The 26,395-nt window shown below is 44.0% G+C and overlaps 1 long non-coding RNA gene across 3 annotated transcripts; it reads left to right on the forward strand.

Annotated features, from left to right (window-relative positions):
- Positions 1-3,973: 3,973 nt before the first annotated feature.
- Positions 3,974-25,014, forward strand: LOC108349508 (uncharacterized). 3 transcript variants are annotated; one of them, XR_001835588.3, is made up of 4 exons: positions 3,996-4,567; positions 13,109-13,318; positions 18,204-21,323; positions 22,857-25,014. It is a non-coding gene; the product is annotated as an uncharacterized LOC108349508 (long non-coding RNA). The 3 variants fall into 3 exon arrangements; XR_010062850.1 differs by lacking the exons at positions 18,204-21,323; positions 22,857-25,014 and having other exon boundaries at positions 3,974-4,263; positions 13,109-15,973; XR_010062849.1 differs by lacking the exons at positions 18,204-21,323; positions 22,857-25,014 and having other exon boundaries at positions 3,975-4,567; positions 13,109-15,973.
- Positions 25,015-26,395: the final 1,381 nt, after the last annotated feature.

Consider the following 26,395-nt stretch of genomic DNA (forward strand, 5'->3'; position numbering starts at 1 on the left):
TGAACTTTAGCAGGTCCGTGGGGGAGAAGATGAATTTTAGTCATAGAATGCTGCTTATACATCTTTTTAAAAGCCAGATAATCAGCTGATTCCACACTGTATTTATGAATCACTCTGATAAATTGGGGGACAATGTGGGTGGGGATAGAGTAAAAAGAAAGAAACTGGGTTCTGGGAAGTGATGATTGAAAGGCAGAAGGAAGAGGAGCAAATACGGGGTCCAAGAGAAGGTGCTGACAGGTTTCCATGAGATTCCTAACAGACCTCTCACCATGTACCACAGGCTGCATGTAGCTGTACCATTTTGTCTGCAAGTATGCTGAATGTTGCTGCTACCTCAAGGTTACTTACAACATACACTCAGGGCTACCTTCCTCACTCAGGGCTACCCTCCACACTCAGGGCTACCCTCCACACTCATTGGCATCTTCCTCACTCAGGGCTACCCTCCACACTCAGGGCTACAGTCCACACTCAGGGCTACCCTCCACACTCAGGGCTACCCTCCACACTCAGGGCTACTCTCCACACTCAGGGCTACCCTCCACACTCAGGGCTACCCTCCACACTCAGGGCTACCGTCCACACTCATTGGCATCTTCCACACTCAGAGCTACCGTCCACACTTCTTGTAGAAAGTGCAAATGAGTGTAGGAGGTAACCCTCAGCATGAAAGGTAACCATGAGTGTGGAAGGTAGCCCTGAATGTGGAAGGTGTCCCTGAGTGAGGAAGGTGTCCCTGAGTGTTCAAGGTAACCCTGAGCGTGGAAGGTATCCTGTTTTTCCAAATTCACTTTTGGGTTTACAATGAAAACCATGAGTTGTCCTAGCACACTGAGCCAGGGGATATTGATTTCCCTAATTGCAATGTATATGCAGAGTTATTTTTAACTCTGCCCTGCTGATTCTCTCATGTCCTATTCCAATTTCTCCCTGGCTCTTCCTTTCCTGTTTTTTCCCCTCCCAGCAAATTCTATTTGTGAATCAATTTGTCCTGAGAATAGAGCAGGGCTGGCAGAAATGTCCTAAGTCCACAAAGCTGGAAAGTACAAGAAGGAAAAATCAAAGGTGAACCAATTAGGGGTTTATTTAAGGACAGAGATGTGTATTGCATGTGTTGCAGAGGAAAATAGAAAGCACCAAAATAAAAATTTCCAGCTCAGTATCTTCGCCAAGTAGACAGAAGTGCAGATGCACTTGGAAAGTGATGTTTTAATCAGCCACAGAGATTCTTGGGAGCAGGTGTTTCCTAAAGGAGATGTTTATAGCCAAACACAGAATTCTGAGTTGCTCTGATCTATGACCAAATTCCCAGAGCCAGGCGAAGGCAATGATCCTCAGCTAAGCAAGGGGAGAACCGTTCACATCCTGGGGGGTGAAGATGGGAGGGCTGGTCTGCTCCTTACTCCTTGTGAGCTCAACTTCTCTGTGAACCCTCTTCACTGGCCCAGATAGCATTCGTGGTGTGGTTGTAGATCAGCAGGACCTCCACGAACTCAAGTCAGCCAAATCTATGAAGAGCTCTGTCTCAAATTACAAATAGCAACCAACCAAACAAAGGCTCTCAGTTTATGGGAAGATCTTCCCTACCATAGAGTCCTCCCAGGACCTCTATTCATTTCTAAAAGGTTTGCCTGTGGCACAGAGCATTGGAGAGTCTCCTCCATCCCCCTGGATGGAGATGGCATGGACCACCATCTTCAATTGGGCCATCTGGGGATTCTTTTGCACACAACCTAAGAACAGGACACTCAGCTTGGGTTGGAAAAGTTTATTTTCTTTCCTAAATTGGCCACAGATATTGGCAGCTTGATTCAGACCAGTAAGTCTCAAAAGACAGAAATGATACTTGCTGAACAACTGAACCAAGTCATCTATTAGTTGAACAGAGGTTAAAGTATACTCTTTCAGCAATAAGACGTGTGTGCATTGAAAGGACGTATTAAAACAAGACCCCAGCACTGTGACAGGCACACAGAGGCAAATGTGACCTCCCTCTGGTCCTTCCTGTTTTGCAAATAAGTGACCATGATTTTAGTTCAACACAGATTCGCATGATATGTGTTGAAGTTCCTCGGGGTCCAGGCAATATACTGCACTGGGGACATCAGGGTTGATGACTTGACCCTGCTGTGTCATGAGGGTGACTGGGTATTCAAAGGTCACTCTGATGACAAAGAAAGCAGAGGTCTGGCATTATAAGCAGAGAGGCTAAAGAAGACATTCAGCTATAATGACTTAGTCCTAGACGATGCTTTACAGCAGTGTGGGAAAGCATGCATGACTTGCTCCGTGGTGCTTCCTTATCTTAGTCCCAGATCAAATCAAAGTGTGATCATCTGTGTTTTTCATAAATATAACAAACGACAAATAAGACATCCACTAACTTGCATAGCTGTATTTCAGTTCGCAGAGATCCAAACTGTAAAATAGTAAGAACTGAACCAGTGTGTAGGTCGTGGATTTGGGGTTTCTCCCATGGTTCTCCTTTTCAAAGGGGAAACTGACTAGTTTTCCACACCCTATGGAAAAGGCGTCCTGTGGGTTTCCTTCCTTTTCAGTGTCATCTTGATTTAGTTTGCTCCATTCCAAACAGTGCCAGCCCAACAGGTAGCTATAAAAATGTCAGCTTGCTTTAGGCTGGAGGTAGTTATCTGGAGATAAACAGGAAAAAGGTTGTAACCTGTGGAGCAACAGCCTTGGAATAAGAAGGGCAGGCGTGAGATCAAGTTTGTATCCGCAGTTTGCATCCAGAAGAGCTGTAGGTGAGACAGGAAAGGAGCCTGGTAGGGGTAACAGCAGCTTTGGCTGCTGCAGGTGACTGAACAGAGAAAGCTGCTCCCTGCATTGGCAAAGAGGAATCCCCTTACAGAAGCCCAGAATACCCAGAGGGTTAGTTCCATAGGCAATCAACCCCTTCACCAAAGCACCTGCTTTCCCTTGTAATTACCATGAAGACCATGTATAGGAACCTTTAACCCTGTGGTGGACAAAGCCACACCTACAGTAGACTTTTAGAATGAATTTTGCTTAAATATGACTTCAGAAAGACAAAAGTATTTAAATCTCACTGGTCCCTGTAAAGGCAGAAATCAGGAGAGAGTGGGTTTTGCGCTCTCTCTCTCTCTCTCTCTCTCTCTCTCTCTCTCTCTCTCTCTCTCCCTCTCTCTCTCTCTCTCTCTCTCTCTCTCTCTCTCTCTCTCTCTCTGTGTGTGTGTGTGTGTGTGTGTGAGAGAGAGAGAGAGAGAGAGAGAGAGAGAGAGTGTTTCCTTCTCCCTGGGTCTTTCAGTTGCAGCCTTGCACCATCTTTCTGTGAGAAGTCTCCATTGCTGGAATGGAGAGCCACAGAAGCAGGCCAGAACACCAAAAGAATGCCATTATTCTGTAGAGGGAAGGATAAGGAAACTAAAAATAGTGAGAAAGAGATCAAGAATGTGGCCATTTCTTTGCTCTGTAATTTGTACCTTATGTTCCCCATCCGTGGAACAAGCGTGATTTTGTGTAAAAGTGAAATGATGGTTGATGTGTTTATAAAAAGATTAAGAGAGGATATGTCCCGAGTTTTGGCACCAATGTTGTGTTGATAAAAAAAATAAAGGTGGAGGGGGGATATGTTCTATGGTGGTCTGAGGAAAAGGGGTGCTTCAGTGGGCCCATACTGAGACATCCCTTTCCCCTGAGGGACCAGTCACAAGACGGTATAGTATAGCATATTCAGGGCATGGAGAGGGGAGTTAAGAGGGTAGTAGGGGTAGAAAGAGAGAGAGAGAGGCTGGCCATGAGCACGGGGAGAGAAATAGGGAGGGAATTGGGGAGAGAGGGGACAAAGGGATAAGAGGGTAAGAGCAAGAGAGCAAGAAAGGAGCAAGAGAGTGAGCAGGGGGCAAGCAGCCCCTTTTATAGTGTCAGGCATACTTGGCTGTTGCCAGGTAACTGTAGGGCGGAGCATACCTGGCTGTTGCCAGGTAACTGTGGGGGTGGAGTTTAGACAGAATGCTAACAAAGGTTATCCATGATCTCCACGGAAATAACTCAGAGTGGAAACAAGGAGGGCGCGTTTGCTATCCACTACACAAGAAATTACGTCAGTAAGAAAGATCCTTTCCTTAACCCTGTGACATTCCATGTGTTGCAAACACGGGTGATTCTGAGTCAGGGCTTTCGGTGGGAGCCGGAAGAGGCTAAGGAAATTGACGGTCATCTGAAGACTCGTGAAGGCCTAGAAAGAATAAGCACTGTTGGCAGGGCTTCATCCTCTGGCTGGTAAGCTTCTTCTGACTTTCAGGCAGGAGAACCTATGTGCTTAACGTACAGACCTCTAAAGTGTTCTTGTGACCCTACAACTGGATCCCATCTAAGATATTGACTCAAGAGAAGATTGAACCACACTACCTCATAGGACAAAGACTCAGGGGCTGCCCTCTGTCAGATCCTCCATAAGTCACTGACGGCAAAGACCAGCCCCAGTCTTCAGAGGTGGGGTTGTACTGAACTCTGAATGGCAGAGGTGAGAACCATGGTGGATCTCCTATCATAGATGGATTGCACATTGGGAGCCTTCCTTCAGGTGGGTCTTCCATAGCCTTGAATCTGGTCAAGATGTTCCCTCTATAGTGGAGTGCTCAGTTAAGTCTTCAATGAAACACTTCCAGCCTAGGAAAAAGCAGTGTAACTTCATCTGCTGAGATTTTTTTTTTTTTTGGTGAAGTCGTTGTCTTTTCTTTGTTTGTTTGTTTCTGCAACCCTAAAACATAACCCCAGGTCCTTCTTTCTAAAGGCTCCAGTTCATGTCCAGTTGCTAGCTGTATTAATACTGTATTGGTCTCCATGTTCTCCAATGTCACAGTATTCTTATCTAAAGAGTCATGATTTCCCACAAGGCCCCTCAGCTCTGTCCAAACCTGACATACAGCATCATGAGACTACATCTGCCTCATGCATGAGTAGGCTCTGAAGTGCATTTTAATGTAAAATTTATGTCGAAATCTATCTCCTCTCCTCATCCACATTTTCATTAAGATGGCTTCCTGAGACATTCTAATGGATAAGGTAGCAGGAAAGTTGTTGAATGTTTGACTGGTGTTCCAGAATGCCACTGGACAAGCTTTCTAGAACATCATGTGTATTCAAGTTTTAAAGATTGTGTGTATAAGGATAGCAGCCTCAGAGACCATTCAGGCGCAGGTGCCCGGGATCTCTAGTGCCCTAGAGTTGGAGTTACAGGTGGCTGTGAACCAGCAGAGGTAAACTCGAGGAACAAAGCTCCGAGACTGTAAGAATAGTGAGATCCATCTTTCCACTCAAGACCTTACATTAAATGGGCATTATCGTGAAAGTTTGTGTTATTTCACTTAACTTCAGCTTTTGGGACAATTTTTTCTTGCAGACTCATTCCAAGATTTTTTTCTAGCAACATCAATTTAATTAAAATATGGTTATTCAATTAATGTATTTGTATACGGTTCTCTTTTGAGTCGTCTATTTTTCCCTGGCTTTCTTACAATTTTCTCTTTATTTGATTATGTTCATGGCTTTACATTTTGAGAATTTTTATAATCGCTGTTTCTAAACAGCACGTTATTCTCTTCATCTGAGCCAGAGTTTAGAAATGTTTTTATATTGACTGATTGTTGTTCGGATTGATTTCTCTTCTTTCAATAATCTTTGCTAGTAATTCTTTATTCTTCAGTTGTGAGACTAGCCTTTACCAGCAAAGCCATCTCTCCAGCCCAATATTCTATTTTTTAAATGCAGTCATGGATCTAACTTCCTTCCCTTAACTTGAGAAGCTGAGAATGCCTTTTACCTTATTCCATTATTAAATTTCATACGTGTATACGATACATTTTGATCATATTAATTCATGTTGCCCTCAACCACCCCCTGGACATCAACTACCTCATCTTCTTCCCAGTTTTATGTTCTTTTACCTTAGCCCTCTACATCTCATGACTGCTGCTCATTTGTACAGGAAGTTAGGAGTTCGGTCAATCTAGCTGTTGCCACTTCCCTGAGGAAACTTATTTGACCATACTCCTGCAGCCCCCAACTGCCAAAACTTTCCAGCTAGAGACGAGAAAAACCTAACATTTCATTCTATTACTTTAGTTTAGATAGCATGAGAGATTTGTGTGGAGACTGGACTCTGTAGATTTCCTTTGTCTAGCATTAAATCTTGGCAGCAGCAAACAATTTACCTTGGGAGAGGCACTTTACAGTCTGGCTGCTTCCAAATACTGGGTGCCTTGTGTCTCTCCTGTGCCTTGAAATCAGTTGAGGTGGCTGAGGTGCACACCCTGAGCCTGAACTAATGAGGAGTTGGACAACTCTTACCTGGAAAGAGGAACTGTCCATGGTTTGTTCTCCCTAGGTTCACCTTTCCTTATTCCCCCAGCCAGGGAGTCCCTGACCATGACTCCTGAGGCCTAAGTCCACAGCCCTCTCGGTCCTGATTTGTCATTTCTTAGTAGGTGGTGCTAACTCAGAGTGGTCCTTAGAGAGCAAAAGACATTTTACACACAACCATTTCACTCTGCAGCTGCTCTGGGCTGAGGTCCTGTGTGTTCACCTTAGTTTGTCTCCTCCGGATTGAAGGGATAACACTCTGCTGAGAGAGAGACTTGCTGTGTGCGTGTCCACTCAGAATTGCTTGGAGGTGAAATGCCAAGTGTTCTGTTTTAACAATCTGATGTGTTTAATCACATGAAGGTTTCATCAATTATAAATGTCAAGAATTGTCTGTGTCTGTCTGTATAAGGAAAACATGCCACTCAGGGGATACTCATATCCGACTTTCCCCGCCATCTCGGGCCCACCTGTTTCTCTCTTTCTGACCACAGTGGAGGCTTGACTACCTCCTCTCTATTGCTACACAGGTTTACTGTGTCTGAGGTGTACACTGTTTTCTCTGCTTTCTATTCCATTAGGTTTGAAATAAAAGTAAAAGTTCTACACCCAAGCCTTTCCAAATCGCAATATCTCATCACTGGGACTGCAGCCCCAAAGGGAACATAGAACAATGTGTCAAAGAGTCCAGTGCTGACTTCTTGTGGTGCCCTATGTCTTTATTCCCACAATTGGAAGGATGAGACAGGAGGGTTACCATGACCTCCAGGTCACTCTGGGCTCCACAGTAGTGACAAGAGGGGGAGAGACACAGACAGAGAGGCAAAGATGACAGAGACAGAGAGAGGAGGATGGCAAGCAGGCATGTTTTCTAGCAAATGAGACTGGGTTTCTTAGCTGAGTCCATAAATTGAGCCCCTTCCAGGTCTGAGGAAAGACCGCCAATGCTTCCTCTTCAAGCGACACAGCAAAAGATATTTAAGAGGTTATCTATTTTCCATCCTCTCATTTTTAAACAAGAGCCAGCTATTTTATTCAGAATGTTTTAATACCAGATTTTTAATGCATCTGTTCTTTGTGCCAACTGTATTATCATGGTGGCCTCATATTTATTTGACCCCTGATGCTTGAGTTGTCCACAGAGGGGATTTCTCACTGCTAGAAATCTATTTCAGCTTGGGTTAAGCCTTCTCCTCATTGATCGCTGCCCTTGGCCAAAGCTGAGCTTCTCCAGTCCTATACCCACCAGGAGTCCCGTGAATCTCAAGGAAGGTTCACTCTTAGGGGAAAACATTAAAGTCATTCACTGGAGCAATTTCTTTTTTTATTGGCACATGAAGAGTTAAGCATCAGGTGGCTTCAGAAAGCCAATTAAAAAGGGATAGTTAGCTTAATCACAGGGCTTTCCTATCTGTTTCTCCCAGCAGTTTCTTTAAACTGTTAACTTGAAATCTCAGTCCTATGCTGTCCTCAGAAGTTCACTCAATCAAAAGCCAAGTGCTGAGTAATCACGGATCTTAAATAACTAGAAGTTCTGACCTGGACCACAAGAGGATTAAACACCCAGTAGCCAGAACTCAGTTCTTCGATCCAGGGAGTGCTGGTGCATAATGAGAAATCCCTGAAGCCCAGATCACAGCCCTGTCCTCGGCCTGCACAGAGCTAAGTGGAAAACCTCTTTAATTCCTTAGGAGATCCTATCTGCCTGATGGAAATAGATATTGGCTTCTGTGTAGCATGATTAGAGGAACCAGGCGGATTAGCCAAGATGTAAGGGAAAGCCTCCCCCTGCTCATTTACATGGAGTCACTGCTGACAGGTGATGCAGAGAGACAGACGCCCAGAGACAGCACTGGGCCTGGGCCAGGCCCACACTTATTTATTCAAGTTATAGGGGGATTAGGAGCCATTTATTTCACCATATTCAATTTTTAAAATCTATTAGGCACTTTGATGCCTACTTATTTTATTTTCTGTATTAAGCAGCCGAGCTGTTTGGAGAGATGCTGATTTCCATTCAAAACAACCTGTCAACTGATTGCACCTGAAATGCAAGGGGATGGAGCTGCGGTGTTCTGAGTCTGATGGGATAAATGAAAAGTAGTCCTATTTATTGGGAGCATGAGTATTTGAAAGCTACAGATTCTTTAACACTAAGCCATTGCTGGCTCAGAGCCGCGCAGTGAAATGCGCACACATGGTCAAACGCATGCATACCGCATGTTCCAAACCCGTGTGCGCACAACCATGGGGCAGCATAGTGTGTCTGGTTTTATTCTATGGAAGTTTTGGCTATTTTAGGTTACTATAACTTAAATAGGCCTTGGATCTTCTGTTATGGACACACAGAAATGTGTGTATTCTGCCGTTACCACTGAAGTTCAAACTCCCCAGAGTGACATTCAACTGTTAGGATATATTTTCTCCACTTCTTATGTTCCTTTAACTTGCTTTCCCTGATTAAGTTAAAAAGATACCGTTTCACTTGAGAGACTAAGTGCAGACTACAGAGTTACTCAGCCTGGTAAGATCCACCCTGCACACCATTACTGCAGTTTTCTGTCATTACACGAGCAGTGTGAAAACACTCGGAATGCTCTTAAAATGACTGCAGCCTCAAATGCAGACCATTTGAACAACGTATAGAACATCACGTTTTATAAAAAGCTTTGAAGTCTGATCAAGCGTTGTATCATATCCTCAGTTTACAGCATAGGACCTACTCACTCACATTAGGAAGAACAAACAACAAATTAACCCTAAGGCCAGTCAGAGGCATGGAGTAGTTCACACTGCACCAGGCCTCAGCACAATGAGGAAGCTCCCTAAGGAAGAAATGTCAATTTTAAAAAGTCAGAATTATTTTATATTTAAAATAAAATCAGGGAATAAAATAAATTATTAAAATCATTTAAAAATGATTCACGGGTTGATTGTTGCAAAGAATGATGTGTGTAGCCGATAACACACTTTATATTCCTGTGCTGAGCTGTGACGAGCTGAGCCTCTGGCGCCAGTCACTGTGTTGACTTCCATGTTGCTGAGCACATCCTTTGAGAATGGGCGCTTTCCTTCCTCCTGTCTGCCTGTGTCTCATTTCTTTCTTTTTTTCCCCACCTTTCTTTCTATGTTTCCCAAACCTTTAATACAAGTTCAGACATCAGACACTTGCACACTCACAGCTGAGGAAACACTCATCTCCTCTCTTCCGAAGCTAACACTGAGGGCCGAATCCAGGTCAGCAAGCACCAGCCATTGGCCATTGGACTGCTCCTCTTTCTTTACCTGTTAACACACAAAGGGACATAAGCAGCACATTTCTTGCAGGCAAAGCTTTGCATTCAGAAACCAACAATCTCTGAGGTGGAAAGTAAATACTAGTGCTCTTCAATTTGGAGAAATTTTTGTCTGTTTCATTGTTCATTTGTTTCATTGATTGATTTTTAGAACTTCAGATTTCTGTTCTAGCGTGTGGAGTTCCAGCATGAACCCTACATCATCACTAAATATTGCCCTTTAAATACATATCTGGGCTTGAGTCATGAATAACGTAATGATTTCTATTTTAAATTCATTCATAGTTGGTGTTCTCTTGTTTCCATTATTACCCTGCTGGTTTTCTGCTTTCGATAATCAAATAAATATGCTTATAAATAGATAAATGCAGTGTGCTAAACCCATTCAATGCTGCTTGCATGTATGTAATTTTAAGGATGACTATTCTTGCTTTCATGTATGTATGCGTACCACATGTGGGCAGGGCCCAAGGAAGCCATGTAAGGCCATTAGCTCCTCCGGATCTGGAGAGCTGGTGAGTACAAGCTCCCACCCTCATCTGGGGAGCTCTTGGCAATAGGAAGCCATTGGAAGACAGAGAGACCATTAAGAAATAGTATCTGATAAATTGGCCATGCTCCACTAGAAAGGCACACATCCAAGAATATATGACAGCACAATTTGGACATGAAAGATTTCAAGTATTTTAAGACTTCACATACTCTAGTCATAGAACAGGGAAAAATCAACCTGGCTGGTTCATCCATACTGACTAGCTTTCAGAGGGCTGGGAAGTAGCATAAATGGTATCAGCGAAAAAGAATTAATCATCAGTACAACCTGATCATAAATTCTGAGAATTCCAATAATGACTGGCCTGGCTATACAAGTCTACTCATGCAATAGTGGCCTGAGTGCCACAGCAGTAAGCAAGCTCTTTCTGTTTGAATTTAAGGACAGCTCTAAACTGTGGAACCCATGCCTGGCACTACCACTGTCCCCAGGAAGCTATAACAAGACATGTCATATGACCTGGAAAGGAACCTGCTACTTCTACGGTGTGTGGTGCCATACCATGTCCTTAGCAGTGTTCTCTCAATGATTTATTACCTCAGAGATGACAGAGGTTTTATAATTTTATATTTTGCATAGATTCTATGATCCCATTTGAGTTTTTGTGAGAAATGTGATGTTTAAGTCTCTCTCTCTCTCTCTCTCTCTCTCTCTCTCTCTCTCTGTGTGTGTGTGTGTGTGTGTGTGTGTGTGTGTGTGTGTGTGCGTGCGTGCGTGCGCGTGCTCATGCATGCACACTTTTTCACTTTTGGACTTATTAATAGAAACCTCAGTTGTTCCATCAGAGTTTGTGAAACTCTTCCTGTCATCAGTGTCTCTTCCTCCCCCTCCATTGGGCTAAGAACCGGGCAGTGTGTTTTCAACTGTGCTTGGGCTCTTCCATCTATCCCTGTGTTACCCTCCACCCTGCACAGCTATCTTTGCTATTGTTTTTCGCATTTCATCTTGGAATGCTTTGCCATAAATTTTCCACATTTGTTGTTCTTCCTCCAGATCTTCTGGGTGATGGTATGTATTTTGTCTCTCACACAAAACTTTTAAATCAGTTTGTCGATACACAGAATGTAGCTTGTGAGGATTTTATTCACACTTGCTTTTTAGTCAGTGTATCAGTTTGGGGAGCATCTGCTGGTATGTCAACACGGAGTGGGAGATCTGTGATCACCTGAACATGTCTCACTGCCCCAGACATTTCAGCTGCTCAGACAGCCCTGTTTAGGACACGGAGTAGTCTTGCCTAAAGTACCAAAAAGGATGCTGCCATGGGAAAAGTGGCAAAGATACCACCAAGATGTGTGATGCTGTAAAAAGATTGAAATTTGAAATTGATAGTGAAATGATTCATAAACTATGAGAAAAAGCAAATATAATAAAATAACAAAGCCAATATGTGATTTTTTTTCACTACTGGGAATTGAAGTCACACCCATGGGTTCACTGGGCAAGGACTCCACCACTGAGGTAGATCCCCAATATGTTGAATTTTTCTTATACCCAAATTGGAGGCATCCTATAATTCGTCAATAGATGTCCAATGTTGAGAACAAAGATTTTGCTTTGGAAACTGAAGGAATTCCTTTGTTGGAAAATCAACTGTCACAAAGAGCACAAGCTCACAATTCAACTTCTCCAGATGTGTGAAGAGAGGTATGCTCCCTGAGTCCCAGCAAGCCCCAAATCCTTCAGCCCCAGTGGCTTCAGAGATGTTTCTTCTACCTGCTTAAAACACAGACCTACCTCTGTGTAAAGCCCTGAGTTCTTGTAAGAGTAAAGTCTGGTAACTATAGAGAACACACCAGTAGCGGTGGGGACATTGTCACCTGTCCTCAGGGAGGAAAGCACTGACCACATCCTCCAGCAGTCACCATGTCACTCTCCCACTGAACCTTTTAGCATAGACTCAGGCCTGCCTAGGCCTGGCCTTCCTTGTGTGAACACTCTTCACAAAGTATTGTAAAAGACGTATTTCAGGACAAGTCAAATGATTCACAATATAAAGTCTATAACTCAGATTGCCTCAAAACTTATCATCCAAACAGAATTCTGTGGAGTAATGGGGAAGATTATTAAAATTTACAGGGGTGGAAGTCAAAATACAGAAATCAGTATATCCAAAACTGTGGAGAGAGACAGTTCTTTCTATACATGGACATTATATATGTGCTCCTTGAGTACACACACATATTAAAGCTATCTCAGCACAAGGTTTATACTTGGGAGCCTGATAGTTACTGTCACGATGACTTGTGCACTACAAACCACAAACAACCAGATGACGTTGAACGATGATGTTCGACTGACATTCCCAACAAACAGCTCTTGCAAGAACGATGTACTACCAAACAGCCAGCAAATGATACGCATTTAATTCCGTCTTGATTGCAGGGTAATTTTTTCATCAGTTGGCAGAAATTGTGAAAGGAATAAATCTCTCCCTCAGCAGTGAGAGCTTCCCTTGTCTCAGTGTTGATATTAATGCCAGCGAAATTAGTAATTTGACAATTAGTTCACCACTTACCTGAGAAGACATGAAAGGAAGAAAGAAAGTATTTGAACCAGATTAAAAAGTGTCTCTGATGAGCCAGGGTCCTGTCGTGTTACAGCCCCCAACTTTAACATTTTCATGTCTGCTTGGCAGGTTATTAAAATAAATGAGGGTGAACTGGACTGCTATTCCACTCTTCCCTAATGGGACTTGAGGAATTTTCAAGCCACCGATGTAAATTGACCAACCCAGAGACTGAAAGGATTTAGCTAAAGTGGACAATTAGGATCATTCTGCAGTGCTGAGTGAAATATTCCTTGCTATTTTAATAATTCAGGCCCAGGGTAATTTTCGGAGGCTGAGTTTGTCAAGATAATGTGCCTGGTGCTTGTCTGCTTGTCATTTTTAACTCAATCTCACATGTTACAGGTGCAGCCTAGCTTACCAAACAGTGAAATCATTCACTGGAGAATTTGCATATGGAATACAGATAAACTGCACGGAGGAGACGCAGAGGCTGAGATTGACAGGGAACTGCAGTCTGGATACTTCACGATGGGGACCGTCTGGATGGTGGACAGATGCTGCTAGACTCTGCTGATGCAATTATGAGCATTCCTAGGCAATATGCACGTTCAGGTGTGGACTTGGTGCTGCAAATCGCCTTGTGAAACTCACGTGGCTTCGGCCACAGGGTGCGTGAAGGCTGAGGTATTCCCTGGTGGTGCATGCAAATACTTTGAGCTCAGCTTTACATCGCTGAATGATGGCATAATATCTTTAACTCTCGGTAACAATGTGTGCTTAGAGAATCATGTCTGAGTTTCGCATTAAGCAACCCTAAGACTAGCAAGTTCATCGGGGCAGCCTTGCATATTTCGGCAGATCCTGTGGTCTCTGCAGATGAAAACATCACTCATGATTACAGTGATTGCCCTAAACCCAGAGACAGCCTATTCTGTCCACTCATCTAGCAGGATGTGTGGAGGGTCACATTACACTGAAATGAGGAAGTTATTAAAATAAGATTTTCACTGAAGAGCCCCCCCAAAGACAGCTTCGTTCCCAGGCTTTTGGCTCAAGGACTCTGCTCACTGATCTCTGGGTGATGGCTGACCTTAAGTTGAGTGCTTTAACCCTTTTCTTCTCATGACAGTGAAAACAAATGTTAGGGTTAAAATGAATGTAAGGGGAAATGACACCAGGCAGGCAGGGTTTAGACAGGAGTAATTGAAGAACTGTATCTGACCCTTCGTAGCTCTGTCTGCACACTGTCAGAACACACCTCAATGTTTAAGCGTCCTTGACACTGCAGCTAAGTTTTTCCCCTCTGTGTCAGAACCTCGAGCTCCAGGGCATTCTCCCACGTGTGTACTAACAAGAACGGTATACTTCCTGGAAAGCATTGTGGTTTTGACATACTTACTGTTCATGGAGAGCATGAGAGGAAATGCCCCAAGACTGACCTGGTCTATCATGATGTGTGAAAGCAAAGGAGTCAGCTTACCATGAATAAGCCGCCCACCTCATGCATATTCATGAATATTCTGACTCTACCACTGGGAGCCCACTAGGCTGGTCCTTGCTTTGGGCAACTCCATCCTTTTTTTTGGAGAGTTTGTTTGTATTTGCTCATTGAACTTCTGCTCAGTGTCTTTGCCTCTCGACTAAATTATTCCCTTCAAGAAGACAAGAATAGAAAACCCCACAGCCTGCCCCAGACCTCCATAACATCTCCTTCTCTGACTTATTTTATTTATTTATATTTGTCTGTGTGTGATGCTGAGGGTTATATCTAGGGCTCTATACTCCCTAGGTATGCATGCTACCTCTGAGACATCTCTAGCTCTGTCTGATCCCGTTTTAACATCTCCATGCAGTGCTCTCTGTGAAGGTAGGATTTATGGTGAATATAATATCAACAAAAATATTAACAACATTGCTTTCCAAAAGGAGATGTTTTCCAGTGTAACATAACCTAAGAGTGGAAACTTGGTGCTTAAGAATTGTGAGCTCAGTGACCTTTACGTGGATTATTTTATCAAAGAGTCACGACTCTCCATAACCTTATGTGGATTCAGAAATACATTGACATTGCCTCAGACAGTAAACTGCTTACCTTACAAACAAAAAGACCTGAGTCTGATGCACAGAACCCCCACTACCCACGTTAGTTTTGAGCTCAGGCAGGAAAATAAGAAGGTGTCATCTAGGATAGTGTTCCTATCCTAGATGGCTGCATGAGCCATCTAAGGGGTGATATGCAGAAGGCTTCAGGTTCTAGGACCTCTGGTGAGGGGAAGAAAGTCACAAATGTATTCTGAGCAAACAAGCAAGTGGCCAAAGGTGTCCTGAGCCATCGTGTCAGCATGTATAATAAGACTGGCGAAGGTTTGGAAGCTTCCTGGCCACATGTCCTTTCCCCAGCCCTATCACATTCAGCATCTGACTAACTCCTGCTTGAGTCAGAGCAGCAGCAACTCAATGCATATGCTTCCCAGACTCAACTTGGGTTGCTTATCCCGAGCAAGCTCTTCTAGACACTCATCAGCAAGGACAATGTTGCCCCTATGTGTCCTTGTCACCTCAGATGAATGTTCCCACCTTGTGAAAAGAGACAGTGGGCCAAGAACCTCATTCTTTGTGAGGCGTAGAGCCAAACAGGACAGCAAATACCTTGTTACAACCTGGTGATGGACGTTCCTCAGAACGCCAGCTAAAGAGGAGTCAGGCAGGTAAAGGAACCATGTGTCTCTGAGCTCAGTGAACAAGGGCCAGTCTCTGTCACATGGATCTGCAGAATAGAAGTCTAAGGTTTCCATACTGCACACAGTCAGGAGTGTGCTGTGCTGGGTAGACAGAAGGGCAGGGGCTCTGAGAGACACTGGCTGAATGTAGAAGACACATACAGTCTTCTGCAGTCTCCACCCACGACCCACTCAAGTGTTCACAGCCAGTGAGTAGCATCCAGACAAGTGTTATCTGGGGGCAGGGAGTAACAAATTTAAAATACTTAAGAAAAACATTAGAATTTTAAGAATCCCTCTTGATGAATCATTCATGTGCTCACTCACTGACCAAACTACCACACATTCCCTGAGGTTGAGAGCCTCCTTATGTGTGACTGTGTTCAGTCCAACTCCATGATTGGATGCTGCTGCCCCTTATCCAGACAGCTCCTAGCATTAGAGGAAGGGTGTAAGTGTAATTTATGCTCTATGTTCAAGTGCATTCAATTAATGTTAAAGTTTCATGGATGGTCAATAAATAAAAAAACAGGTTATTGATTATAAAGAGTTTTGTCTAAGCAACTTCTTATCCTTACAATTAAAATTTACGATCCAACTTTATACTTGACACCATGTGGCACTGAGGAGTGAGGCTTATGGAACAAGGGTAGGGTGTGTTCCAAGTGAGACATTTGCTCGAAAAAGTAGGTCACGTGGGTCACAATTTGTGAGCAAAAATCTTTGTGCCATGTTCAGAGCGCGCTCTCTCTTGCTCTCTCTTTCTCTCTCTCTCTCCCAGTCTCCTCCTCACTATGATGGACTCTTATAATCCTCTAGAACTCTAAGCCAAGTAAACTCATACATTGTTTTGGTCATGGGTGCTTCATCACAGCAACAGAAGAATAGCTAACACAGAACGCTCTCCAGGTGTCCTAGGGATGAGTGAGTCAGCCATGTTTACAAATACATCAGTTGTGAGTCTCTGTACTCTGAAGCACTCATCAGACAAATTCTCCTTGGGACAGTCCCTTCTTCCCCCATGACAGTGACTTAGATAATGGCTGACAGCCACAACGCACAGAAGAATCTCCCATGCAAGCTCAAATATCTTGAGGCCACAGGACCCTTGGTTCGTGGGTAAAGCTCTCTCATTCTGACCCTCTCCAGAACATGAGCCATTCTCAGACACATGATGTGCATGACCCCAGTGATACATTCCTTATGCTACTCTGCACATGTGGCTGAAACAACACATCTGTTGGCAAACAAAAACCATGCAGCTGGACCAAAACTGAAAACCTAAATTTTCTTCTATTAGAACATTAATCTAATCCGGAACAGCCCCATTGGGTGTACTGCCCCATTCATGCCTGCAGTGTTTTGCAAACTGAATTTGACTTAAAAAAAAAATTGTATCCAGCATTCAGGAAGAGAGGCTATCCTCTTCTATGCTACATTTATAGAAAAATATCACAAACAACAAGAGCAGCTGGAGGTGGGGGTCCGTGTTAAGCAGTGTCTTCCTCTCCTTTGAGCTAAGCTCCTCACTTTGTGTTGATTTAAGGCAGGGAACTTGGTATTCAAGGCGAATACTTATCAGAATGCAATTTATTCAGAATTGCTTTCAACTGCGAGCTCAGAGTGCTTGCCTGAATAATCACTCACGCTAAAATATGGGGCAGGTGTGGGTGCTTCCCTCCACCAAACTGATACCTAGCTCAATTCTGGTATTTTAATATAAATTTTAACTAAAACTGTGTCAGGCCTGTATTGCTTGTGCACCTAAACTCTCAAGTATTCTATATCTTATTTAAAACTTAATGCTTTAGTTTGTAAAACATGCTTTTCATCCATCTGACGCCATCAAGTAACCACACAGCTTCAGCCAGAAGCCCTTCAGCCCCTTGCCATAGTGGGGGGTGCTCAAAGGCACTAAACAGAACTGTGCTCCTGTTAACCCCTTGCAGCCAAAGCTGGATTTCACAAGAAGATCTGCTGATTTGCTTCCTCTGAATTAGATTGTGAAGGCTGCGGTTCTTAACCTGTAATACAGACACCTTTGAGCCTCCAATCTCTAAGAATGTAAATTACTCTGAACTAGAGGGGAGGGGGAAGGCAAGACTCCCAAAGAAATAAGAATTACCAATATGGCCACACTATTCACTTCCTCTTTGTACAAAAAGATGAGTCTTGGGACGCAAATGCAGAGAGGCATTAGGGATGCTCTGCTGTTGTCATGTACACACCCCTTCAAGGACAGGGGTATTTTGAGCTCAGAAAAGAGCAGGGATGCCACAAGAAATATAGGGCCTTGATGGCTTTCAGAGAGAGTGTATGCTTTAGGCGGGCAGAGCATGGACTGGAGTGGAAGGAGGATGTTCCCAGCATGGCGAGGGATCTGTATTCATGAGCTGAATATCTGTCACTGGCATATAATCATCACAGATAGTCTTCAGTTTCATAAACGTAATCTCAAGTACACTGTGGGCATTGTTTACATTTGACCCCTGCCAACCTGTTTTGGTACTCATTTTTCTGCTTCCTCTTCATTTCCCTTCTACATACTTTAATGTGGTGTGCCTCTGTGTGTGTGTGTGTGTGTGTGTGTGTGTGTGTGTGTGTGTGTGTGTGTGTGTGTGCATGTGTGTGCATGCACATGAGCATGGGGGGTAACATATGTCTATAAAAAATGAGGATCCACAAAAGAGATTAAGAAAACGATAATTATCTTCAGCTTTGGGGTTATTTCTTTAAATACAACGGGATAAAGAGCTTCAACTGTATCCATTTTCCAGCAGATGAATATGAAAACCCAGCCTGTACAAAATTCAACTCAACAACACAAGAAAGGCCTCGAGGTAAACTCCACAACTCGAAAGAGCGGGAAAAAACACAAGGGGAAGCTCTTGAAGGCAGGCAAGGGCAAGGACTCTCTGAAGAAGACGTCAGTCGCCCGGGAAATGGTACCCAGAATTGACAAGTAAGGCTCTGTGAAATCAGAAAGGCTTCTGCAGAGCCCAGGGAGTAACAGCAGACGGCAGATAGAGGCAACGCTTTGCTCATTATATGCCCTGTAGAAGACTGACATCCAACATATACTGGAAACAGTTGCTGCAAATGGTCTGAGAGGCCACCAAGAAAACCTTGAGGTATCTGGGCAATGGCTTTAGAAATGTGGCAGGCAGCAAGACGGAAGGCATGACTTCACAGGAAAGAAATGCACCATGCATGTGCATGTTGCAGAGACTATGCTACTGCCTGACAATGTGACTAGGCCATGGATAATGGGAGGGTAAAGTCTGGGTGACACAGGAAGAAGCGCTTTATCAATACCGTTGTTGCTGGTTCTCCTACTAAGGAAGTCAGAGAGATAAGTCAGAGATGAGGCTGGACTGGGGGGCTGAGGAGAGAAGCAGGGCACAGAGACATGAGTGCTCTGGAGGACTGGCATTCTTCCACTCATTGAAGATGTTTCCATTCTTCAGGTCCAAAGTGTCTTTGTGAAACGGCCTCCTCATCAAATACTTCCTATCCAAAACATAAGGAAGAAAAGATAGAAAACCAAAAGCCATGGTCAAAATGTATTTTGTTCAATGAAATCGAAATATTTATAAGCTGTATATCAGATGGTTCTCTCCTATGGCTGACAGAGTATGTCACAAGAAGCCGAAGCTGACAATGCTCAGGACAGACATTTTCTATGTTTCTCCCAAATACCCATGTTAGTTGCACTGTGCTCTGTGTGGCTCTCCCTCAAGGTAAAGGGGAAATAAGCTTCTGGAGAAGAGACAGTCAGAAAATCAAGGCTTTTTCAATATATAAGAGTGTTTGAGTTGGGGGTCAGGGTGAGGGTCAGGGTCCTGCCTTGACTGCCCACCACTTAAGCACTGAAGGATATTTCAAGCCGGGACAACTCCATGGTCTCTTCAGTATTTACAGCGTCTGTGACGATGCAGGCACTGCTTTGCAGCAGAGAGCGCTCTGGTTGTGAAACTGATGTCAAGTTCACTGTATGTCACCGCTCTTCAGCACGGAGTACACTGTCACAGTGCTCTCTTCTCTCCTTGCTCCACACTTGAATGCTAATTTGAAACAGAAGGATTTTCAAGTGGAAAGAATAGAACTAAGGCTTTTGTCTCTTTATTGTTAAAAAAAAAACCTGAAAGTCTTTATTGCTTGCTATCAGGGGGATAATTAACTAATGCATCGAAGCCCCAGGGACAGGATGCTTCTTAAATACCACCTCTGTGTGGAAACCCTGCCGTATCAGCTGCTCAGAAGGGTCCCATGTTTAGACAGCCTTGGTTAACCTGACATTGATTTAAGACTTGCCGTTTATGTGAAAACGTCAACCCCTTTCCAGAACTGGAGGGAATTCTGCAATGAGGAGCAGTGTGCACCATCCCACTGATTAAAAGGATAGCTCCGAGCTGGCTCTATGAGAAATACATAGCTAAAGAGAGTTATTGGAGAGGTTAAGACTGAGATGAGATGTGGCTAATAGCCACAGTGATGTTAGGAAGGCCTAACTGTAGATGAACAACGGGTACCAAATTTAAGATGTGGAGAAAAGAACATGTATTCTCTAAGACCACACACACACACACACACACACACACACACACTCACACAAACATACACACACATACACACACATAAAAACACATACACACACACTCACACAAACATACACATACACACACACACTCACACAAACATACACGCACACATACATACATACACACACTCACACACACACACTCACACACATACACACTCACACACACACTCACACACACATACACACATATGTATATATACACACACATACACAAACGCGCGCACACACACACACACACACACACACACACACACACACACACATTGCATAGAGAGCTGGGAGATCAACTCTACTAAAGCAGTGCCCAAGCCCAGAAACTAATGCTGGCACTGGACATGGGGCATTCCATCCCATTTTCTTTACTTCCTGTGAAGTTTTGGACACGTTAAGCATGTGCGATATTAATATTCCACTTAAGCTTTTTTGTAATTCTTCACTCTGACAGCATTCTTCTGAAGGTCTCCTCTAGTCTCCAGGAGAGTCAGGGCATTAGGAGCAGAAGGAAGATGTTAAGGTTAGTTCTTTGCTTTCTTTCCTTTCAAACACTGTGAAAATAATGTGTTTCAAACTTCCTGGAGAAGGCAACCTGCACCATCTGTCAATAAGCAGAGGGCAAGGAAGATCAGAGACAAACCAGGTCAAGGGAGAAGTCAAATAAGCATCAGCAAAGGCAAACAAGACCTAAGGGAGAGGAATGTGAGGTGAGGCCTTTGATCTGGACTCAGTGGGTGTCACACCTGAAACCTCCCCCATGGGGTGAGTGCCATTAAAAAGGAACCTCAGAGAAAGCCCTGTCCCTTCCCCACCCACCATGAGTGAGCATGATGAGCCTAGCAGCAGCCATTACCGAACACTAACTATTCTGTCTCCAGAGTTTTCAACATCCAAGTCTCCAGCACATGAGATGTCTGTTGCTCATCAGCGCCACTGGAATGTATTCTGTGTCATCCTGAACGTGGAGATAACACCTTCAACAGGATCTGACTCTGGACTCCATAGCAGGAGAAATAAGCTGTCACGGTGTCAAAGGCAACTCGAGTGCGCACGTGGCTTCAGCAGGAGCTCTGAGATCACTGGGTCTCCTAAGGGGGAAACAGGCAGGCATCCCGACCCCTCTTACCACCAGCTCTGCTTCATCAACAACAAAAAAATCTCAGATGGCTCTGTCTTCACTGCCTCCACAGAAGGGAGTCATCTACCTGAGAGCGTGCATGCTCTTTCACACGCTGCTCCCTGAAGAGATTCCAGTAGCTGTAAATTCCACACCCCACCTCATGTGCAAACTGGTTTTCAGGTATGGTACACGCACCAGAATCTCGGAACCTGGAGTCTGGGACGAGTTCAGAGCCAGTTTTGCTGCACAGTGAGGCCTTTCTTCTAAACAAAGAGGGGGGCCTGGAGAGGGAGAAGGAGAAAAGGGTGGAGAGGAAGGGGGAGAGGGGGTGAGCTCAAGTATATAGATATGTCCTTGCCCCTTTGCAGTTGCTGTGATAAATTACCCTGAAAGAAAGCACCTGAACATGAGAAAAGGCTTGCTTGACTGACAATTCCAGGTTACGGTCTATCATTTGGAGAAGTCACAGTGGAAACTTGAAGGGGCTAGACATTGAAAAGTCGACAGCAGAGAGAGAGATGAAATCTAGTTGTCCTGACTATACAATTCAGGAAATGGTGCCATTGACTTTAGGCTAGGTCTTCCCATATCAATTAACACAATGTTAAAAAGCTCCACAGACGTACCCGTAGGGGTGCGTTCAAACCCTGTCTTATGAGTGGCTCAGGCTTTGAGCACAGGTCTGGAGTTCCCCACTGCCCATGCCTCTGAGTCCTCATACTGCAAACCATGATCAGATATTCTTGCTTTTGAGATTATACTATAATTACATGATTTCTCCTCCTTTTCTCCCCTCCAAACCTCCCCATATACTTTTCCCTGCTTGCCTTCAAATTCATGGCCTTAAAAATACCCAATTGTTATTGCATATATGTATGTACACATATATTTTTTTCTTAAACATAGCCTATCTAGTCAGCATGATGGCGCATGCGTGCATGCTTTCAGAGCTGACTGACCATCAGGTACTGAAAAACCAACCTCGTGCTGTGCCCTGAGGAAGACTTCTTCCTCTTCAACTTCACTAAGCTGTCTATCGCTCTTTGTGTGTGGTGGAGACCTCATGGACTTTGGCCTGCCAATCGATGTTATCCTTGTTTGAGTTATATTTGGACAGTCATGTTGGTGGGATTTTTTGGGGTGTGTGCCTTCTGGTGCTACTAGGAGACAAAATCTCACAGGAAACTCCTTGATCTCTGACTCTTACACTCTTCAGCAACTCCTCCACCTTGTTCCTCAAGCCTTTCCTGCAACAAACCATACACGACCTTCACATGACCCACAGTGGCAGCCATTCAGAACTCATTTTGATATTTTCCCCTTGACACTAGGATCTTTCATCATATTAAGGTACCATAAAGGCCAGCCGATGAATGGACAGCAGGCATGCCAGAGAGGAAGGTGGGGGGAAAAGGTGCAGACAGGGGCCAAGATTCTATTCCCTGCTTACTTTCTCAGACATCACAAGCAGTAGCGCTAACCTACAGAACACAGCGCTAGACCGTTGTCTGGGCAGCATCATACAGATGGACAAAGCTGATAAGAACAGATACTGGCATGTGAATTCCAGAGTGGTTCATAACTCTGTGGAGATTTGGGGAATTACCTCCTAAACTTAACTGAAGGATGCTAGAATTTCAAGTCCAAATGCCGCCCCCCATAGATCTGATAAAAAAAATAAACAAAAACTATCTTATATTCTATTCTCCATAGGGAGAAGACAAAGTGCTTTAGTTTCCTAAAGCAATTCCTCCTATTCCCAAGATTGTAGATTTGGTGATGTGCATAAATGCCAGGTGCCATAGAAAGGTGACGTCATTGAGATGTGCCCAAATCAGTAACGATGATGACTCTAAGGGATTTGTAGCTCTGCCTATTTGATTGACACTGTGTATTGAAGAGGAGGGATGAGGTAGAAGAAGGAGTTTGAGGCAAGCCCATCGAGGATGTTTACAACACATGACCTTGAGGCCTGGAACAGAGCCATTGCATCCATGTCATAATGGTAAGTCTCTGGGGAAGCATCATGTCATCAGTTGGAGGGTGAGCTGAGCTGCAGTATGGATTCAAATTAATAATGTATGGCTCACCCAATATGCAGATAATTCGAGATAGTAGTAAAAGACAGTAGAGGGAGAATATTTTCCCCATGATATACCTGTAGGTGGTGCACCTGTTTGTTGCTTTGTGTGCAAAGGCAGAATAGGCACAGATTTCTGAACTGTGGCCGACAGCCTGCAGGGCAGGAACTTATAGCAACCACAGGATTGAATCATGAGAACAGAGCACCATTTAAACCGAGTATGAAGAGATGTGTAGCTTATGCTAACACAGACAACTGAGGGATTTCTCACTTTCTGCTACATAGAAATGGATTCACACAACACAGATAAGCTGACCCAGGAACACACCTCAGAGCTGTGAGGGTGCAGGTGAGATCCCAGACCAAGGATTCCAATGAGTCCTCACACTGCACCACTCAGGAATAGCCAGCCTCACAGAAATCCAAGTCTGTTTGTCTGACCCTTGCATATGTTCTGACTGTAGTAGGATAGTCTTGGGCTCACTAAATGAATGATGACTGATTCCAAACATGGAATTAAGCTTCTTGTCCTTCATGATTGAGAAACATATTGTCTCTTTAGTCCATAATAGAGGCAGCTTGTAAATGTTTTCTAGAATAGGATTTCAGCCTTGCCCATGCATCAAGATTATTATGGTATGGCAGGGGCCAGTTCAAGCTTCAATCTGGAGCTTAGATCTGGTCATCTGGTATAGGTCTCCGTCATTACATTCATAGCACCCTCTTCAGGTGGTGCCTGCCTATTATGGTCTGGCACCCACACTTGCGATTCCCTGGTCCAGGAATACTGTAGAGATAGCTGCCTCGTTCATGGGCACCCTCTTTTCTCATTTCTGCCCAGTGTCCACTCATGTCTTTGTTAAATAAATCAGCAAGGATCCATCTGATACAGACAGCTGACATATGCTATCTGATCAATTGCTTTCATCCAGAAACATAGAGTTCAACTCAGAGAGAGACATGAAACTGAAAAGGGTTTGAAAGGCCCAGTGGCAGCTGGTGCTGTAATGAAAGAACATCAGTGGCCCCTTCCCCTTCTAGGTCCAGATGATTCTGTCTGGCAGCACTGTCAAAAGTGAAATCCAAATCTGCAGTCTTGTAGGAGAGAACTGTTTCAAATTTCCGTGGTTGAAGTAGAAGTGAGGAGACATAGGACATTCATTGGGAGAGACAGCCAGAGTGAGGCAAGCTACAGAGGCAGCACAAGTTAAGCTAGGCATGGGGAAAATAGGTTGCTCTGCAACTACGGTGATGCCAGTTGCCCAAACCCAAGGACTTTTTTTTCTGTTAAGAGGATCATTTGTCTGTGTTCTCTCAAGGGAAGCTTGTTGGAACACAGAGTTTTTAGAGTTAAGAGAAAGATATAGGTGAGAATAGGGGAACCTGGAACAATTGCCCATCCTACTTCTGGCAATTTTATTCATATAATCGGCATCAATCAATAGTTCTACTTTGCTATAAAGCCTATGAACCACAACAATGACCAACAGATCAAGGTGTCTTCAAGTCTAATAGTGGTGCTTATATCTCAGCAGCAACCAAGAGCTGCTTAATGGGGCTTGAGTCTCACTCAACAGAGACTAAATCATTCCTCATACTAGAAACCTAACCAAAGTCCTGTGGCTAACGAGGTTATGAATCTTTTTTTTTTTTATTAACTTGAGTATTTCTTATATACATTTCGAGTGTTATTCCCTTTCCCGGTTTCCGGACAAACATCCCCCTCCCCCCTCCCCTTCCTTATGGGTGTTCCCCTCCCAACCCTCCCCCCATTGCCGCCCTCCCCCCATAGACTAGTTCACTGGGGGTTCAGTCTTAGCAGGACCCAGGGCTTCCCCTTCCACTGGTGCTCTTACTAGGATATTCATTGCTACCTATGGGGTCAGAGTCCAGGGTCAGTCCATGTATAGTCTTTAGGTAGTGGCTTAGTCCCTGGAAGCTCTGGTTGCTTGGCATTGTTGTACTTTTGGGGCCTCGAGCCCCTTCAAGCTCTTCCAGTTCTTTCTCTGATTCCTTCAACAGGGGACCTATTCTCAGTTCAGTGGTTTGCTGCTGGCATTCGCCTCTGTATTTGCTGTATTCTGGCTGTGTCTCTCAGGAGCGATCTACATCCGGCTCCTGTCGGTCTGCACTTCTTTGCTTCATCCATCTTGTCTAATTGGGTGGCTGTATATGCATGGGCCACATGTGGGGCAGGCTCTGAATGGGTGTTCCTTCAGTCTCTGTTTTAATCTTTGCCTCTCCCTTCCCTACCAAGGGTATTCTTTTTCCTCATTTAAAGAAGGAGTGAAGCATTCACATTTTGATCATCCGTCTTGAGTTTCGTTTGTTCTAGGGATCTAGGGTAATTCAAGCATTTGGGCTAATAGCCACTTATCAATGAGTGCATACCATGTATGTCTTTCTGTGATTGGGTTAGCTCACTCAGGATGATATTTTCCAGTTCCCTCCATTTGCCTACGAATTTCATAAACTCGTTGTTTTTGATAGCTGAGTAATATTCCATTGTGTAGATGTACCACATTTTCTGTATCCATTCCTCTGTTGAAGGGCATCTGGGTTCTTTCCAGCTTCTGGCTATTATAAATAAGGCTGCGATGAACATAGTGGAGCACGTGTCTCTTTTATATGTTGAGGCATCTTTTGGGTATATGCCCAAGAGAGGTATAGCTGGATCCTCAGGCAGTTCAATGTCCAATTTTCTGAGGAACCTCCAGACTGATTTCCAGAATGGTTTTACCAGTCTGCAATCCCACCAACAATGGAGGAGTGTTCCTCTTTCTCCACATCCTCGCCAGCATCTGCTGTCACATGAGTTTTTGATCTTAGCCATTCTCACTGGTGTGAGGTGAAATCTCAGGGTTGTTTTGATTTGCATTTCCCTTATGACTAAAGATGTTGAACATTTCTTTAGGTGTTTCTCAGCCATTCGGCATTCCTCAGCTGTGAATTCTTTGTTTAGCTCTGAACCCCATTTTGAATAGGGTTATTTGTTTCCCTGCGGTCTAACTTCTTGAGTTCTTTGTATATTTTGGATATAAGGCCTCTATCTGTTGTAGGATTGGTAAAGATCTTTTCCCAATCTGTTGGTTGCTGTTTTGTCCTAACCACAGTGTCCTTTGCCTTACAGAAGCTTTGCAGTTTTATGAGATCCCATTTGTCGATTCTT

This window comes from Rattus norvegicus, chromosome 1 (assembly GCF_036323735.1).
Source record: "Rattus norvegicus strain BN/NHsdMcwi chromosome 1, GRCr8, whole genome shotgun sequence".
Classification (NCBI taxonomy): domain Eukaryota; kingdom Metazoa; phylum Chordata; class Mammalia; order Rodentia; family Muridae; genus Rattus; species Rattus norvegicus.